Source organism: Condylura cristata, unplaced genomic scaffold (assembly GCF_000260355.1).
Source record: "Condylura cristata isolate star-nosed mole 26May11 unplaced genomic scaffold, ConCri1.0 scaffold00020, whole genome shotgun sequence".
Lineage (NCBI taxonomy): Eukaryota > Metazoa > Chordata > Mammalia > Eulipotyphla > Talpidae > Condylura > Condylura cristata.
Window position 1 is genome coordinate 15441573 of NW_004567121.1, and position 17435 is coordinate 15459007.

The following is a 17435-nucleotide window of genomic DNA, read 5'->3' on the forward strand; positions in this document are numbered from 1 at the left end:
GACTTTACACTCAATTTGTATATATTTTTTAATTTTTATTAAAAATTTTTATTTTGTTTATGCATATAAGAACTAGGATGCAGGCCACAGGTGCGGAGGTGAGAGGATACACTAGAGACAGAGGGGGGAGCAGCACAGGTGGATTGACTGAAATACATTGCTAAGGGGAGCAGTGGGCAGGTCAGAAGAGGTCTGATGTGCCATGTGGGTCAGCTCCCTGGCCGGGGATAGAGCTAATGCCTCAGTGGCATGGTGATAGCTTTAGAGTTCTTAAGACTTTAATCCCTGTGCCACCAGGGAGGCCCTACCCCTCAATTTAAACTGAGGGCCCCACCTTCTTAGCATCCTCTCCCTAGAAACACCCTTTTTATGAATCAGATCTCAGCTTCATTCTCTCCATTCTCTAAGTGAGCTGAGGTTATTGTCTGGGAATCACACACCCAGACAGGGAGACCGAGTCTGCCTCAGACAATGTCAAGATCTTGGAAAGCAACGGCAACAGGTTCTAGCGGGAACTGGGCCTCGGGGCCCCACTGAGCTGGGGACCTGTGATCCAGGTTGGCCCAGGTGGCTTGGGGTGAAGTTGTGAAACTAGGCTTGTGAACCACTAAGGGCCAGACCTTTGGGCACACTGTTTCAGGACTCAGCGGCTCCTTTCCTAAAGCTCGCAGAAATCAGTCCTCTTATTGCTCCATCCTTCCCCAGAGCAAGAGGAAGAAGGTGGAGAACAATAGAATCAAGAGCTGTAGCTCTTTTATCCCATCATTCATTTCTCTGAGTGCTTAGCCCAAGCCAGGCACTGGGCTAAACTGACGAGCTGCCGGGAGAGCAAAGCATACTGTCTGTGCAGCTCTTCGCCAGCCTCAGTTTACTCTTGTGCGCGAGATGGCTGGACTAGACAAATGACATGTGAAGCCGATCATCTATCCAAATCACCTGGAGGGCTTGTTAAAACGCAACTGGCTTTGGTCTTGCTCCCCGAATCCCTGACTCAGGAGATGCACGAATTTGTCTTTTAGCAGGTTCCCTGGTGGTGCTGGTGCTGCTGAGTGCTGATGCACTTTGAGAACTGGTGCACCGGATGCCCTTGCAGGCCCTTCTAGCTGTGACAGCCTGGGCTCTGGACAGCCTGGCAGTCTCTAATGTAGCTTTCACAGAAAGGGACTGTAGCAAACCAGGCTAGAAGCACAGAAGCCCTATAAGTTTCCTGAGTTTGCAGGTAAATGGATCAGAGATAAGCCTCAACAGTCACTGAAGCATTCGCCTCCTAATTAAAAAAAAAAAAAATTAAAAAGTAATTCTCTAACTTGAAAGTTCATTCAGATGCTGGAGAAATGATTTCAACTTTCCATAGGGAAAAAAGGCTCCACTAAAAAGCTACAAGGGTATTGATGTCTATTAAATATTTGCTTTTCTCTCTAGCTCACACTAGACTGAGTAATTTGTATTTGGCAGAAACCAGCTGCAATTACATTAGTCAATCCAAAAGCCCAACTTGCTCATACAAAATGCAAACAAATTAGTTAAAATGGCCTAATTAGTGGACTGTAAAAATACAAACTGAGGCTGGCAGCCTGATGTGTTAGTCAAGAGCACTGTCTCCCCACACAGGGAGGCCTGGAGCCCAACAGACCATGTCCCAGCTGATTAAAGGTCTTCTCTTGCGACCTCTGATAGCCACTGACCCAAATGAACCCTAGTGGTTTTGCCTAGGTAACCCTCTCTTTTCCTGGCTTGGGGCACGGGCTTACCTTTGGCTAAGAAGGTGCAATGCAAAAGATGTGAGATTTGTATCCAGATGAACTTGAGCTTGAATCAGACCCACTGGGACTCTTTTGTTATTCCTTAGTCAAGTTGCTAAACTCCCCGGAGTCTCTTGTTTCTCTTTTAAAATGGAAATATTACATCCTGTATTGAAAAGTGATTGAGGGTTAGCAATTGTGTATGCATGCATCTGGTATACCGTTATTAGCTCACGGCTGCGCTTCCTGTGCTTTAACACACCAGATCAGCTTTGTAGGCTAGCATTCCCACCCGGATTGGGGCACCAGTGAGCAGTGTCGTAGAGATTGGATGAGGCTGAGTTAATGACCTTCAGAGCATTGACCAAAGTCAAGGGTCGTAGGGTGATTCAGACAAGTCATCCATGCTGCATCATCCTCAGGATTGCCTGGGTCACAGAATCAGGGATATCGAAAAGACACCATCCAGTCTGGGAGTTCAAGCCCTCACTGTGCATCAGAATCCCTTGGGGGAGCTTATTAAAAAATGCTGCAATCAGGGCCTGCTTCTGGAGATTCTGATTCAACCACTTGGGAGGGTCCCAAGCATCAATGTGGTTTAATACTTAGGTGATTCTTATGGAGAAAAACCAAAATCAAGCTGGCACATAGCAAACAATTTAAAACAAAAACCAAACACAGCAATGACAACAATTGGTGAGGGTGGGGTGGGAGGAAGAGGCTGTCCAAGGTTACACAGAACTAGGTTTTCCTACATTCATTTCCTAACCTAATATTTGGGTCAGCCCATTGTCTCTGATAAGAAGGAAAGTTGAGGGATGACAGTAGAGAACTGAAACTTTTTTTATATATTAGTTTATTTTTACATATTTTTGTGCATTTTTCCATCTCAGTTGTAATCCCCTTGGGTTTTCCATCACCAAGTCACCCATGTGCCATCACCATAGGAGAACTGAGGCTTTTAAACCAGGCTCCTAAAGGAGGCTTGAATTTGATAACAGCCAGTACCTTGTCTTTTATAACGCCTCCCCCACAGCACATTTCCAGCTCCACTAGCTACATGAGCCAGATGGAAACCGAGAGTCCCAGGTAAGTGCTACCCTTTGTTTCAGATCACACATTCAATCAGCGTAAGACACACGACTGAGAGAACCAGAAAACAGACAGGCCGTGGACAGGTGGGCAGCACTGGCCACCAGACTTGGTTGAGTGTCATGAGGGTCCCTGATCACTGGTGGAGTCCACACAAGGCAGAGAGCAAAGCTTTCTTATTTAGAAAAGACCAGAGTGAGAAGCTTCCCCAAGTGCAGTGAAGAGATGTTGAGTTCTCTTGCTGAGATGAGAAGCACACCTGAGGCTTGTACAGAATAAATGACTGTCACTCCAATACAACAAAAGGAAAAGAGACAGAGGAAACATGCGACCCTGCAGGGACCATGCCTACATTTGTATGTGTCTGCATTTAACGGGTGCTCTTTGGAATCATTGTGCCTCTGTTCTCATGGGCTCTGCCCATGCCAGCGAAAGGGGATGTCACGGCCCAAAGAGGTTAGGACACAGGCAATTCTCAGTGCTCCTCACCCTGGAGGGAAGGGGAAGGAATGCTGGTTGTGTGCCTACTCTTATTCTTCAACTTTGTTCACCTTGGCCACTTCCCAGAACCCAAATCTCATGAACATGAAAATATATGTCATTTCTGACTAGGTGGCCTTTAATAATTTTATCACTGCTTGTATTTGCAACTCCCTAAGTGCAGTTAGACACAGCTCAGTCTTTGACAGCATTATCTCAGACTGTGAAAGAGTTAGGGAGCGGGGAGATAGATTTTGTCTGCCTTAAGTCAAAGGTTTAGCTCATTACTCCTTAGTCTTTATATCCCGGTTTCTTATATCATCACTTAAGGTTGAACAATTCCTTGTAAGACTTCTTTGACTCCTTCCCACAATATTTTATCTTTCTGGATTTTCAAATTTTCCTTAGTGAGGGTCTGTTTGGTAGAAAAATAAGTATTTCTGAAATATATTAGGATGTGTATTTTCTAAGGCTAGACCTTTAGGTTAGTAAGTATTTTCTTTTAGCACATTGAAGGTATTTTCCCCATCATTTTCTGGCTTCATTGTTGCAATTGGGACAGTTGCTACTCTGATTATCATTACTTTGAAAATAATGGCTTCCATTCTGACTGCTTTTACAATGTTCTCTTTGTCTTTTGTGTTCTGGGACAGCAGGGTAGTAGGCCTGCGTGTATGCCTAGTCACTGTATTGAACTGAAGTGATAAATATTGGTAGTAGGTTCACATTGATAGAAAAGTCAGACATAGACCTGGAGAATCCAGATAAGTTTCGCTTATCAGAAAAATACAGATGAAAGTCAGCACAGTGAGGATAGGGAAACAGAGATATAGTTCCTGGACCCCCATTTTCACAAAGGAGTACATTGTATGGATGGCAATTTCTAAGTGAGTGAGATTTGTATTGGACTTTCTGGAAAAAGATCTTGCCCTTCCAAGCTAAATCTCATGTACTATCTTGGCTTTCTATATGCCAGTACATGAGACAGCCTTTACTTATCACTCCTGCTTGGTCAGAAACCTGTGATATGAAGCTAGAACAAAGCTTGGGGACCCACATATCTCTGTTAGTCTTACTAGATCTTGGGCTTACTCTGCCATAAAATTTTCTATAATTTACCCTTTTTGGCTTTATTTTCAGCTCAGAATCTATGGAACATTCGTATCCTTTCAAATACTCCTCTGCCCTAGTTTCCCTTTCCTTTCCTCAGAAGTTTTCTTATGTGTAAAACATATTCACTCAATCCTATAGCTCTTAACATTTCTTTGATATTATCTTTTTCTATGTAATTTTGAACTACACTCTAGATAATTTTTTCACATCTATAGTTCAGTTCATTCTCTTTTTAGGATGCCTAAGCTTTTGCTGACACTATCTGTTAAGTTTTTTTTTTTCAAGACTTATTTATTTGTGCATACAGAACTGGGGTACAGGCCAGACTCTGGGGTGGCGAGAGGCTTCACCAGAGACAGAGTGGGGAGCAGAACAGGCAGACGGACAAAGTACACTGCTGAGGGGAGCAGTGGACGGGTCAGGAGAGGTCTGCCGTGCTATATGGTCACTTCCTGGGCAGGCGGGAATCGAACTCATGCAGAAGTGGCTTTAGCCTAGTGCTGTGCTTTAACCCACTGTACCAACAGGGAGGGCCCTTAACGTCAACAATTTTATATTGTTTATTAAGAAAGTTCTGCTTGAATTCCTTTTCAATGTGCTTGGGCATTTGTAAAGCCTCCTACTTTAAGATATACTTCTCATTCTTTCCTTTATTTATTTGAATATGTTAAACACAGTATTTTATATATTTGATTATTTCAATATCTGATGCTTCATGGATTGAATTCTGTTATTTGCTGGCTTCTATTCATAGTGCTTTATTTTCTTGAGTGTTGTGTGATTTTTTAAATTAAAGAAAATTTTAATTGATATATAATTGATACAAGATATTGGATTAATTTTAGGTACAAACTGAATGCTTTAATATATATATATATATATATATATATATATATACTTCAAAATGAATAATACAATAAGTTTGGTTAACATCTATTCTCACACATAGTTACAATTTTGCCTGTGATGAGAAGTTTACAATTTACTTACCTGGCAACTTTTAAATGTACAACACAGTGTTGTTCATTATTGTAGCCGTGTTGGCCATCACTTCCCTAGGATATGTTCTTATAACTGGAAACCTGAACATTGGGACCCCAAGAGAGTCTGTGTTATTCACCCATTTTACACTATCCTACCCCTCCAGCTCTGGCAAACAGCAGTCTGTTCTGTTTATGAATGTTTTCTTCTATTTTTAGTTTACATGTGTAAGTGAGATCATAAAGTATTTGTCTTTCACTATATGACTTATTTTTCACTCAGTATAATCCCCTCAGGGTCTATTCATGCTGTCACAAATGGCAAGGCTTCTTTCTTTGTTGTGAGTGAACAATATTCATATCTCATTCTTTTTATCCAGCAATCCAAAGATGGACACAGGTTATTTCTGAGTACTTTGTGACTTATGACAGCTAATACATTTAACTTTTATATACGGAAATTCTTTAAGGTTGGATTAAAATTTCTTCAGTGAGATGCATCTACTTCCCTAATGCCTCGGATGACTACTAATTTAGATTTGTGTCCTCAAAATTTTAACTCGAGGCTTTTTGGACTTCCCATGGAGCGTGAACTTGATGTGCAAACTCAGAACTTACTTGTGGTTACACATTCTCAGAATTTTTCTCTCCCTCTGTTTTGGCTCAAATTTGGATATGTGCAATTTTCCTTGTAGTCTTTTTGGTGTGAATAGAGTCTATGTTATTGCTCATTCATCTTTATGCTGCTGCTGCAGGAAATTGAGATCTTAGTTTTATGCTTTGGAGGTCACTTATTCTGCACTTTAGGTATGAATTTGCTTTTTCTCCTTTTCCCTTGGTCCTGTGAGGGTGTGAAAAACTGAAACCAAAGTTTATATGATATGGCAAATCCTCTCAAGACCAAAGCCAGCTTCAGTGCTCCAGGCATTTCTCTGAATTTTCACTTGCCTTATTTATTGGACTGAATATTCTTTAGTTTCTTTCTAACTCATTAGTACATTTAAAATGTACTTTTAATTTTATCTAAAGTTTAAGTTATTTTTATTAGAGGGTTGATTTAGTCTACTGAATTGTAAGAGATAGACACCTACTATCTCTCTGATCTGAGTAAACAATTGATCTCACCCAACCTCACTTCTCATCCATAAAATTGGCTGTCTGCTAGGGTTATTTGAGGATCGATTGAGACATTGCATAGGAAAGATCTTTCAAACTAAAAAAGTAAAACAGTATACCAATATTAGAGCATTTGTGAAACTGTATCTGATATGAATGACAAGTAAAGAAAACTAACATAGGCTCCTTAAAAGCCAGGTCAGTAATCACCTATTTATTCAACAAACATTTGCCAAGCATCGTCTATTGTCACTTTCCTGGGAGGAATGCCTCGGAGTTACCTGATTCAATTATTTCCTCAGGCTTTGAACCAAAAACAAAATTGTGATTTAAGAGTTTAAAAAAATATCTCTTGCTTCTGCTTAATATGTCCCCTTCCCTAAAGAACAGACATAAAACAAACATGACTTTTCTAGCACAACCCCTTTTCTTGGCTGACCAAAAAAGAGTATTTGCTTCTAAAGTCCTGAATCCTGTGGAAGTTTCTCTCAAGGAAATGTTTATTTTCAGATTGTTACTTGTCTACAGCCAGGGCCAGCTTTCCAGGGAGTAGACTGTCAGAGTTAGAACGCCTGAGTTCTAATTCTCCTCTCCACTACTTGACTGTTTCAACTTGGGAAGATCTCATTCCTCCATACTAAAGACCAAATATGCCATCACTATGAAAAAGGAATCCTGACCCCAGCAGTATTGATAATGCAGGTAAAAACACCCTGGATATTTGGGGTTTGTGTTTGTTTTTAACTCTGGATATTTGAAAATTTCTATGATCAAAGGGGAAGGAATAATTACTGAGCAACATTAGAAATGATTTCTTCTTATATCACACCCATTCTGTGCCTCACTAATCCTATCTCAAGCCAGAAAAAAACTTGCAGGGAACTTTCTCTTGGAAGCCAGAATCTGCAAATGCTAAAAACTGTGCTTGTCAATGAGATGTGACCTGTTTGGCTGCAGGCTCCTGGCCTGGGAAGAAGCATATTCCTGCTCCTTGGGCTGCCACAGCACCTGGTTCTTGCCATTCCCCAGTTAGACTGCCTGTCTTGCAGAAGCACCAGCTTTTGGAGAGAAGAGCCACCTCTGGGCTCAGCTGCCCTTCCTGAAGGCCTGCCCCTCCATGCTGCGTGTAGAGTGCCAGAACCCCTGGTCCACAAAGGGCCCTGGTCTCTGGGGTCAGTGTCAGGACATGCCGACTGCGAGGCCACAATGACAGGCTAGCTGGGGCAGTAATTAGACAGTGAGAGCTTCCTTCAGCCAGCTACAATCAATAGGTCTGCTTACTGAGGAAAAAAAAAACATTCAAGTAAAGCAGATGACAGAAGATAATAACATCTCTCACTCACGTTACATTTTCACTCATCAAAGCACTTTCACCACCATTTTCTCCTCTGGTCCACAGCACCTCCTTTTTCAGATCCCCTGGTGGATGTCGCTGTCTGACCTTACCGTCCAGCAAGCTGAGGCACAGGGGGGGCTGACCAGACTTGTGATGAGGGTTGATACACACATTTCCATTCTCTTGATGCAAGCCTCCTCTCTTCAGGACCTCAGAGAGAATGCAAACATATTAATGAACTCAATACATTGGTACAGGGCACCCATTATGTTGTAGGCATAAAGGACACAGCAGCAAAGGAGACAAAGTCCCACCTCATGGAGAGTCCTTTTTCTTTTCTTTTTTTAAGATTTATTTGTGCATACAGAACTGGGGTACAGGCCAGAGGTGCAGGGGCAGTGAGAGGCTTCACCAGAGACAGAGTGGGGAGCAGAACAGGCAGATCGAGGAAGTACACTGCTGAGGGGAGCAGCGGGCGGGTCAGGAGAGGTCTGCCACACCATGTGGTCACCTCCGGGGCAGCTGGGAATCGAACTCATGCGGAAGCGGCTTTAGATTCTCAGTGCTGTGTTTTAACCCGCTGCACCACCAGGGAGGAACCAATATTTCCTCTTTTACGTAATGTTACAAGACAGCTAGAGGGTGAGGTGCTCTATCCTACTCACAGGCTTACATTTGACTGGGTTAGTGACCAGATGAAAACATTGGCTTCTAAAGCTTCCTTTCCATGGGATCCTTTTACTGACCCACTAGCTCTTCCTTTTCATAGCACACGCCAACATTCACGGGTGTTCTGACAGCTGGTACTAGAATCTACTAGATTGGCAGCCGCTTGAAGACAGGAACCATTATTTATTCATGTCTGCCCTCAGATGAAGAAGACGATACATGTTTGGAAATTAATCTGTGTGAAGCACAACCTTGCCCCCACGTCCCACCTCTGTGCACCTGAATCTGTCTGGAGAGGAAGCTAAGGAACAGCAGGTATGAGACTCAGACTCACCTGACTTGTTTGGAAACTTCTCTCGGGAAGTATCTCCACAGCAGCAGCAGAAGCATCGAGTTTAAGCAGAAACATCTACTTGAAAAGTGTGAGTCTGAGCTCTCACATCAGGTAAGTGGAATTACCTGAAGAGAATTTACAGATTCAGAGCTCAGAAGGGAAGATAAGATTAGCCAGCCTTGGTTAGCAGCAGGATAAGGAGGCCAGAGAGTTGCCTGGGCTTGTCAAGGGCACGTTAAGGTCACCCAGGTACTGAAACACTTTAATGCTGCCCCAGCACCTTCCTTTGCAAAAGTGCCTGGGGCAGAGCCTTGGGCTTTCATGGGATTTGCATTTGGATTGCCTAGAAGTCAGCCAGTTCTAACTACCTGCCAGAAGAGCTGCAAGCCCAGGACCTTTTTGCTTTTCTTTTTTATTATGCAATAATTTTATTTATTCATTTCTAATTTTTAAAATTTTATATATTTTTTACATCACCCTTCATTTGGTCCCCAAAGATTCCCATCACCAGCTCACCCCACTGATCACCATGGTCCCTTGTGTTATTCCCACACATCTTAAACCATTTTCTTTTCCCTATCCCCCAAAATGTCTCTGGGTTATAGTTGCCTGTTGGTTTTGATTTTGACTTTTTTTTAAGAAGGGAAAAGGAAAATGATAAAACCAGTTCAGCTGTTTTAATGAGGCTGGGAAAAATGCAGTCAATAGAATCAGATGAAAACATAAGACATTTGGACATCATTTTACCAAACACAGACCGAAGTTTAAAGACATTCGGGTTGCTCAATAGCAGAGACACGGGAGCCCAATCTTAAGGGCTCCTGAAACCCCTTCTTCCATGCACTGATTTTCAGCTTTGTCCTCACTTTGGAATCATCTGGTGATATTTAAAAAGCACTGGCTGTCTATGCCCTACTTCCAGAACCCCTGGAGATGTGGCAGAACAGTGAGATGTTTTAAGTGTCTGCAGATGGGTCTAAGGTGCAGTGAAGGTTGAGAACCCTGATCTCTAAGGGGCTGTTCTGGGTGAGCGTGGCAAGAAGACAATCTTACAACAAGCAGGAGAGAGCTGGCACAGTCCTTTCCTCCATGGTTTGTTATCTCAGGTTTGGCACTAAAAGACCCCTCCTCTAAAACACAACCCTCAGTCCAGCCAAACAGGGAAGGTCAGTCTACCGCTCACCAATGCAGGCTGACGGTCCTTCTGGATATCGAAAAGGAGTGGAAGTGTTATAGGGCACCTCAATTCAGACAGAGGCACCCCTGAAGCCCCAAAACCTGCCTGCTCTAAGTGGGTTCTGCCATCCGCCGCAACAAGACAAAATATATAAAGCTTTAATGAAAAGTGACTTTAATACAGTGAATATACAATATGGAACACAAAGAATATAACTTCTAAATCAAACACTTGAAGTTACCCATCCCCTCGTGGGCAAAAGTCAACCCAAAAGGGACTGGCCCAAAGCAAGGCCTGAAAGCTGCCACAAGACTAAAGCACCTTCTGGATAGGACCCATGGAAAAGGGTCAGAAATGGCCAGACAAGTCTGGGAGGAAAAGAGCAAAATCAAAATCAATATAAACACTGCCATGGTCACCTCCCTACAGGTATCTCACCCACATCTGCCTTAAACAGTCCAGGGTCAGGAAACAAGCCCGGTTTCTTCATCACATGCTTGCTGCTCCATGTGGCTTCCTCAGGTCTCCTTCTTCTCCATCTGCCTTCCTTCTCTCTTCTTCTCTCTCCTTTTTCTCTGCTCAGTTCCACCCTCCTTCTGGGTGGGGCAGGGAACCTGGAACTTCCCTTCTCCTTGGGACCACCCAGTTACAGAAGGAGTTTACCTCCGCCAGTCATTCAGGAGAGGGAGAAGGAGCAGTGACAAGAAAGAAGAGGCAAGTTAGTGGGGACATGGGGAAGGGAGGGTTAGTGACCCCTCCAGTACACTATCACGAAACACACCTGATAGGAAGAGATTTTTTTTCTTGGGAAAATGGAAAAGCTGGTCAAGTTTCACTCCAGGGTTGAAATAGTGTGGGGTCTTAGCAAGCCCCCAAGGCTGAAGCGGCCTTGGGATGACAGACAGACCCCTTCCTGCCCCCCCACCCTGTGTTGCACCCATTGTGTGAGAGGGCCTGAGACTCAGAACTGGTGTGGCTGGTGCCCTCCCCTAGACCACGGGCAGGGGTCTTCCAGGCGTCCATCATATACTGTCCTTTGTGTGGGACACAATGTAGTGTCCCGGGCAGACACTGTGCCCAGGACCAGTGAAGGTGAATGGTGGGGCAGATGCCAGCAGGAAATCACCACACCCAGGCATCGGCCTAGGGGCTTTGCGTGGGACTGGGCTGGGGGCACAGATGGGGTATGAGGAGGGAGATCAGCTTAGCAAGTTTCACAGAGGGCGGAACCCTATTATATATCATATTATAAATGGCATATCATGCCAACTTCAGAAGTTGCTGTTGGCAAGTGATATGATGTAATTAACTGTGAGAAATCACTTTCAAAATGACCTTTCAGCACCCACTCATCCCTGAAGTTGACCAGGTGAGTAGTCAGATATACACAATTTTCTTTCCTTTGAGCTTTGCCATCACCACAAAAACAAAACAAAACAAAACAAAAAACCCTATTTCGAGAAGTTTCTGGTAGGCCTTTGGTGCTCTGAGTTTTTAGAGAGAAGGAAAACACCTATTAAAAATGTTTGTTCCAGGCAGATGATTGCTTCCCGCAGCCTCTGGAGCCAGCCCGGTGAATCCCCGTCCTTGCCCAAATCTCAATGGCTAGTAATTAAATTTCCACCAACAGTTTGTTTTATCACCTCAGTAAGCTTGTTGACATATAATAGGTGCTGCTGAGAGGTACAGCTAGTTAATGATTTTCTTTTACATATTGATATTAGTACCTGGAGTGGGAACATCTCTTCAGAATATGATTGCTATTTTGAAACCTTAAGCACAGAAGGGAAATCCGTTTCTATAAATTAAACAAGAAGTTCTGAGAACTTCTATCTTCCGTTCCCATCCAGACACTAATGCATCTCATTTACTTTGTGCCGTTCCCCTGGAGTTATCTGTGTCACGCAGGCGACTCTTGCATGTCCCGTTAACTATCTATTGAAAAAAAGCCCCAAGTGAGCTTGTAGCCGTGTCTTGAGCTGGGGTGCAAGGTAGGGAGCAGAACAGAAGACAGGCATCACCGTTACATATCCAGTTGCTTGGATATTTTCATTCAAAGAGGAGAGAACCCATGTCAGCTAAAGATGGAGCTGTAATTAAACTGATATGCCATTCGCGAATGCCTCCCAGCCCGCTGGAGTTGTCTGTTTGTTTCTTTCCCCCATCTTTAAACTACATGGAGTCAATTATCTCTGAACCACCGGTAAAGATTATGTGGCAGCCACTTTCTTCTTAAGTGAATAAATTATTTGGAATTCATTACTGGTGTGAATGACTCTTCCCATAGAAAGCCCTATCCCCTTCTGAGGATGGCCTTGGGCTCTGGGAGGCATTAGTGGCCTCTGTCTGATGCCCTGAGCAAGGTCTTTCGGTCATAACTGCTGGGGCCTGGCCATACAGAGCAGACATCACCTCTTGAGTGGCTGTCACTTATCATGTGTGGCTTTACATGCCATGACAAATGCATCCCAGGCAACCTCCCAAGTGACAGCTACAGGGTAAAGGAGGGACAGAGATGCTGGTCTGAAAATACCTCTCTGGTGTGGAGCACGCGAGCCACCTGGAGCAGTGATCGCAAGGGAGAGGACAGGACCTGAAATGGAGTTGATGTGATGTCATTTTGGCTCTCCTGTAACCTGGTTATCTCTTGCCAAGACTTCATGTCTGATTAGTCCGCTTGGAGGGGACAGTGACTTTATCGGTCCCACTCCCCGACAGCTCTGTCAACGTGAGAAATGCCATGAACGAATTTAAGACGAGGTGTCATATCTTCCTATCAGATTCTTTTGCTAGCCTCTCCTGAGTCTGCAGCCTCCTCTGGAAAACTGACAAAGTGGGGGGTGAAATTTTGACTGGTTTCAACCTGGCAATGTGCTGCCTAGTTTCCTCTCCCTGGGCTGGGGTCTCGGCGTGGCCCTGGGTTTTGTGCTGTGAGTTTTCTTGTGAGGGACACAGGTAGGGGGTGGGACACACATGCTGGTTTGCTGTTGGTGGGAATGGAGAGGCCCCTTGAGGCAGCAAGGCTGCTCCAGTCTCCGAGCTCGCTCTCCTTGTCTGAGCGTGGGGAAGTCACCCAGCGACTGCCGACAGAGTAAATCCTTCCTGGCTGTTATGGCTTTACGCACTTGGGTAATTTTACCATTCTCGCTCCAGGGTCCCTGGCAAAGCCTGGACCACACAGAGTTTTCTAGGGGCCCGATCCTGCCAAGTTCCTTGGCAAAGGCTGGAGGCTGACTCTCGTGCCAGTTCCACACTCTCAAATCCACCCCTCCCCACTATGACTGTGATGGCTTGTCTGAGACCTCTTCCCATCCTGAAGAGGAGAAATGTGAGACAACAGGCTGCCCCTTACGCCATGGGGGACATTAAAGAAATAAAACATGTGACATCGGGCTGCCTTTGCCTTGGCAAGTGCCGTCTCACACTCACTCCCCTTCCTCACTTTGGGAGCATGGATTACATCTTCAGTGCTGTACCCCTTCACCAAACAAGATCACAAACTCCCTTAAGCAGTGTGTTAAAAGGTGGGCCCTCCCTGGTGGCACAGGGGGTTAAAGCACAGCTCTATGAAGCTATCTTCAGCCACTGCAGCATGAGTTTGATCTCCAGCCTGGGAGGTGACCCACATGGTGCAGCAGACTTCTCCTGTCTGCTGTTCCCCTCAGCAGTGTATTTCAGCCCATCTGCCTGTTCTGCTCCCCACTCTGTCTCTGGTGAATCCTCTCACCTCCTGCATCTCTGAGTGTACCCCAGAGATAAATAAATAAAGCTTGTATGCATAAATAAATATAGCTTAAAAAAAAAAAAAGCTCAATGCATGGCACTATGGCACTCATCCTCCATTCTAGAGAGGTAGATTTTACAAAACCCCAGAGATCAGTAACCAAAAAGGACTGAGTTCTCCCAGTGGAATGGCAGGCCCTGAAGGAGCTGACGGCAGCATCCCTTGAATTATAATCTGGGAACATGGGTATCTTAATTGGGAAACCAGGGCTTATAATACCAGGCTTACTTCTTCCTCCTGTCAGAGTGACAGGAGATGGCAATCGAGGAGATACAGATGAAGTAGCATGAAGCCAGGCATGTAACAGAGTGACGTCATTTTGTGCACAGGAATGAAGTTTCATTTGAGCATAAAATCCAAACCTTCAGCCATTTTGTTCTGGAAGGAAGTCTGCCAGCTAACCTCTCAACATTACTTCTGTTCTACTGAACTCCATGCAGGCTCTGATGTATGCTTCTGTGCTCAGCAGGAATAATATCTTCACCTTTGTTTACTCCATCAGACAGAGCTGAGCTGCCGGAGACATAAATCACTTTAGAGATTTTAAGCAGAAAAGTCCTCGACAACGACATGCATGAAGCCAGTAGAGGTCTGCAGGAGCTGGCTCTCACCTGGCACCAGGCACGGCTCTTGGGATATCACCACAGAGCCGACCGACCAGGGGACTGCTGCTTTCGCTGGCACTGGGCGGGGGGTAGAGATTCAGGAGGCCAGTACCACAGCCAGGTCAAGAATGTATCATCCACGTGTGAGCCAGGAACCAGGAGCACCCTTGCGGCACATCTGCCTCTCAGCTCCTCCATGGGACACTGGGATCTGTTGCTGCAAAGCCTGACATTTCAGCAGCCGTAAGTGACAGGAGCAACAGCCAACGGAAGGAAGATTTCCTTTTCTCACTTCACCTCCAAATCTTGCAAGACTGCCTATAATTGGGAAGATAAAACTAAAAACCCCAGCTGCAAACAATCTAGTTTTTGGGTTGTTTTCTAGTCTATGAAGGAAGAAATGGAATTGAAGCCACACGTGAGCCATCATATACCATCATGCTGTGAGGAGTCAAAACTAGATTAATCTAGCTTTCTTGTTCACATTCCTCCTAGTGTCTGAAGGAACCTTCATCCTAGTCCCAAGATTAGTACTTCTTCACAGGTATCTCCCCTGGACTCCTTCCACTCGGCTGTTAGGTGATGTCAGGTACCAGTTCTATTCCACTTCCTCTCACACTGTCAACCGAGTAGCAGAGAAGAATCCCCATCCTGCAGGGCTCATCCTTTTAAAACCATTCTCCCATATTAAAGTTATAAGGGGACCACTAGCCTCCCTGGTGGTGCATCAGGTTAAAGCACAGAGCTATGAAGCAATCCACAGCCACTGCAGCACGAGTTCCATCCCCGGCCAGGGAGCTGACCCACATGGCCTGGCAGACCTTTCCTGACCCACCTGCTGCTCCCCTCAGCAGTGTGTTTCAGTGGATCCACCCATTCTGTTCCCCACTCTGTCTCTGGTGAATCCTCTAACCCACCACCCCCACATCTCTGGCCTGTACCCCAGTTCTTGTGTGCATAAATAAATAAATCTTAAAAAAATAAAAACTATAAGATCCTATGGGAGCCTAGGTGTATATCAATAGGTTATATGGGGACCCACTACCTTCCTAGGTCTAAAAAGAAGAGCTTCTTCCTTTGTTATTAACAACCAGAAAAGACTCACCTTTCAGGTGCAAACCAGTATAGATTGTGCTGTATTCTGTGGAGGTGCATCACCTGGGGTGCTTTTGATTATACACAGAAAAAGTAAGTCACAGTAGTTTGCATTTATTATTTCATATGAAGTCTAGAAAAGGGTGGGTTTTAGCTACAGTTGGGACAGGGTATCTGCATTTATCTTGGCTTTACGTTCCTGTGTGTGTTGGCAAAGTACATGAGCTGGCTTCCCTCATGGCTTCAAAAAGGCTGCAGAAGTGATAAAAGTGGTATCATCTTCGTTCACTCCAGGGAAGAGGGTAGTTTGCCGAAATCACCACCCAAAGACCCTGATTTTCTCTCTGATTGAATCACCTCCAGAGTAGTCATGGGGTCTGGGCTCTGCCTGCTCTTCTCTGCACAACTTCTGGTGTGAATGGAATCAATTTCACCTACAGGATTAGTGTGCTGTCCACTGGAGAGGTTGGAATGGGGCTGGAATGAAACTCAGTGTCCACTGACAGGAACAACAGCTGGCTTTCTTCTTACAGGCTTGGGATCCATGCTGCGCATAGCCTAAGGTATGAGGAAGCGGAGACCTGTGTCTGGGGCAGGACTGTCTCTCTGATGCTTCCAGGTGAAACTGCTCCTGGGGGCAGAATCAGAAGAGTCTAAGGTTCCTGAACAGCACATCCCTCGGCCACCACATGCTATGCTAACATACATGGTTTCAGGACATTAGAAATCACATTTCTAGGGGTGTGCAGCATCCCGACACCAAATTTAGTAATCTTTCACTTGAAGGAAAGTGAAACACAGGAAGGCTGTGTGTTTAAGGCAGTGGAGACCAAATCCTGGCTATGCAATGTAGCAGCCCTAAAGTTGGTCTGCAATTAGGGATCATGATACCTTGCTGGTAGGATTGTTGTAAGGAATGAACAGATGTCAGCAGATGACCTGAACAGTGTCTGGCCTGTTGATGTTCCTTCACCATCTCTTCCCCCTTGACTTCCAAGGGATCCAGACAGGTACCAACCCTGTGAAGTTCATTATCAGACTGTCAATCAATCTAACACACCAGGTACCTCCCTCACAAGCCAGGACAGTTGTTTTTATGTGGACGAATGTGGACACTGAGCAACAGATCAGTTGAAAATCTATTTCGCCTATTTTGTCCTGTACTGTTTAGGTGATGTGGGGTGACCGAAAATGGGAAATCAATGGTCTTTGCTTTTAAAGAACTTAACTTTGTTGGCACGATGAGATTTATGCCAACAGAGATCCAGGGAATCTTTGTCTTTCTGGCCTTTCATGATCTTCTGGATCAAGTTAAAATGGCACCTTCCTAGTCATGTAGTCAGCTGACAGCAAGTCCTCTGGATGTTTCCTTCTCTTAGGAGGAAAACATGGTCTTCTGTGCTCACCTCCCCTTGGACTCTTACACCAATTAGGGTCTCTTGCTCACCTCTTTCCCTCCAGCCTAGTTCCCTACTGAGCTGCTGCTGAGGAATATTATTTGAGCAGCAAATTCCTGGATTAAGGTATTAGAAGTCAAATCCTTTGGTGGTTTGCACTGTGATATTGTTAATAAAAGACTTTCTTGAGACCAGGTGAGATTGGGCATATTTGGAGTGGTGTATCCATAGACTAATAGAAGACTTTAAAAGACTCAAATTCTGCTATTAACTGTAATTTCACAGTCTCTGAGTTGAGAGACACTCTTGTGTACATGGCAAGGGAAATGATTGCGAGGATGATGATAAGGTTGCTAAAAACATTAACTAACATGTATTGAATACTTGCTATGTCCTAGTCACTGTTCTAAGACCTTTGTATATATTGATTCATTCAATCTTCATAGCAATCCAATATGATAGGCACTATTACTATGATGATCTTTATGGGTATTAAAGTAGAGACACAGAGAACT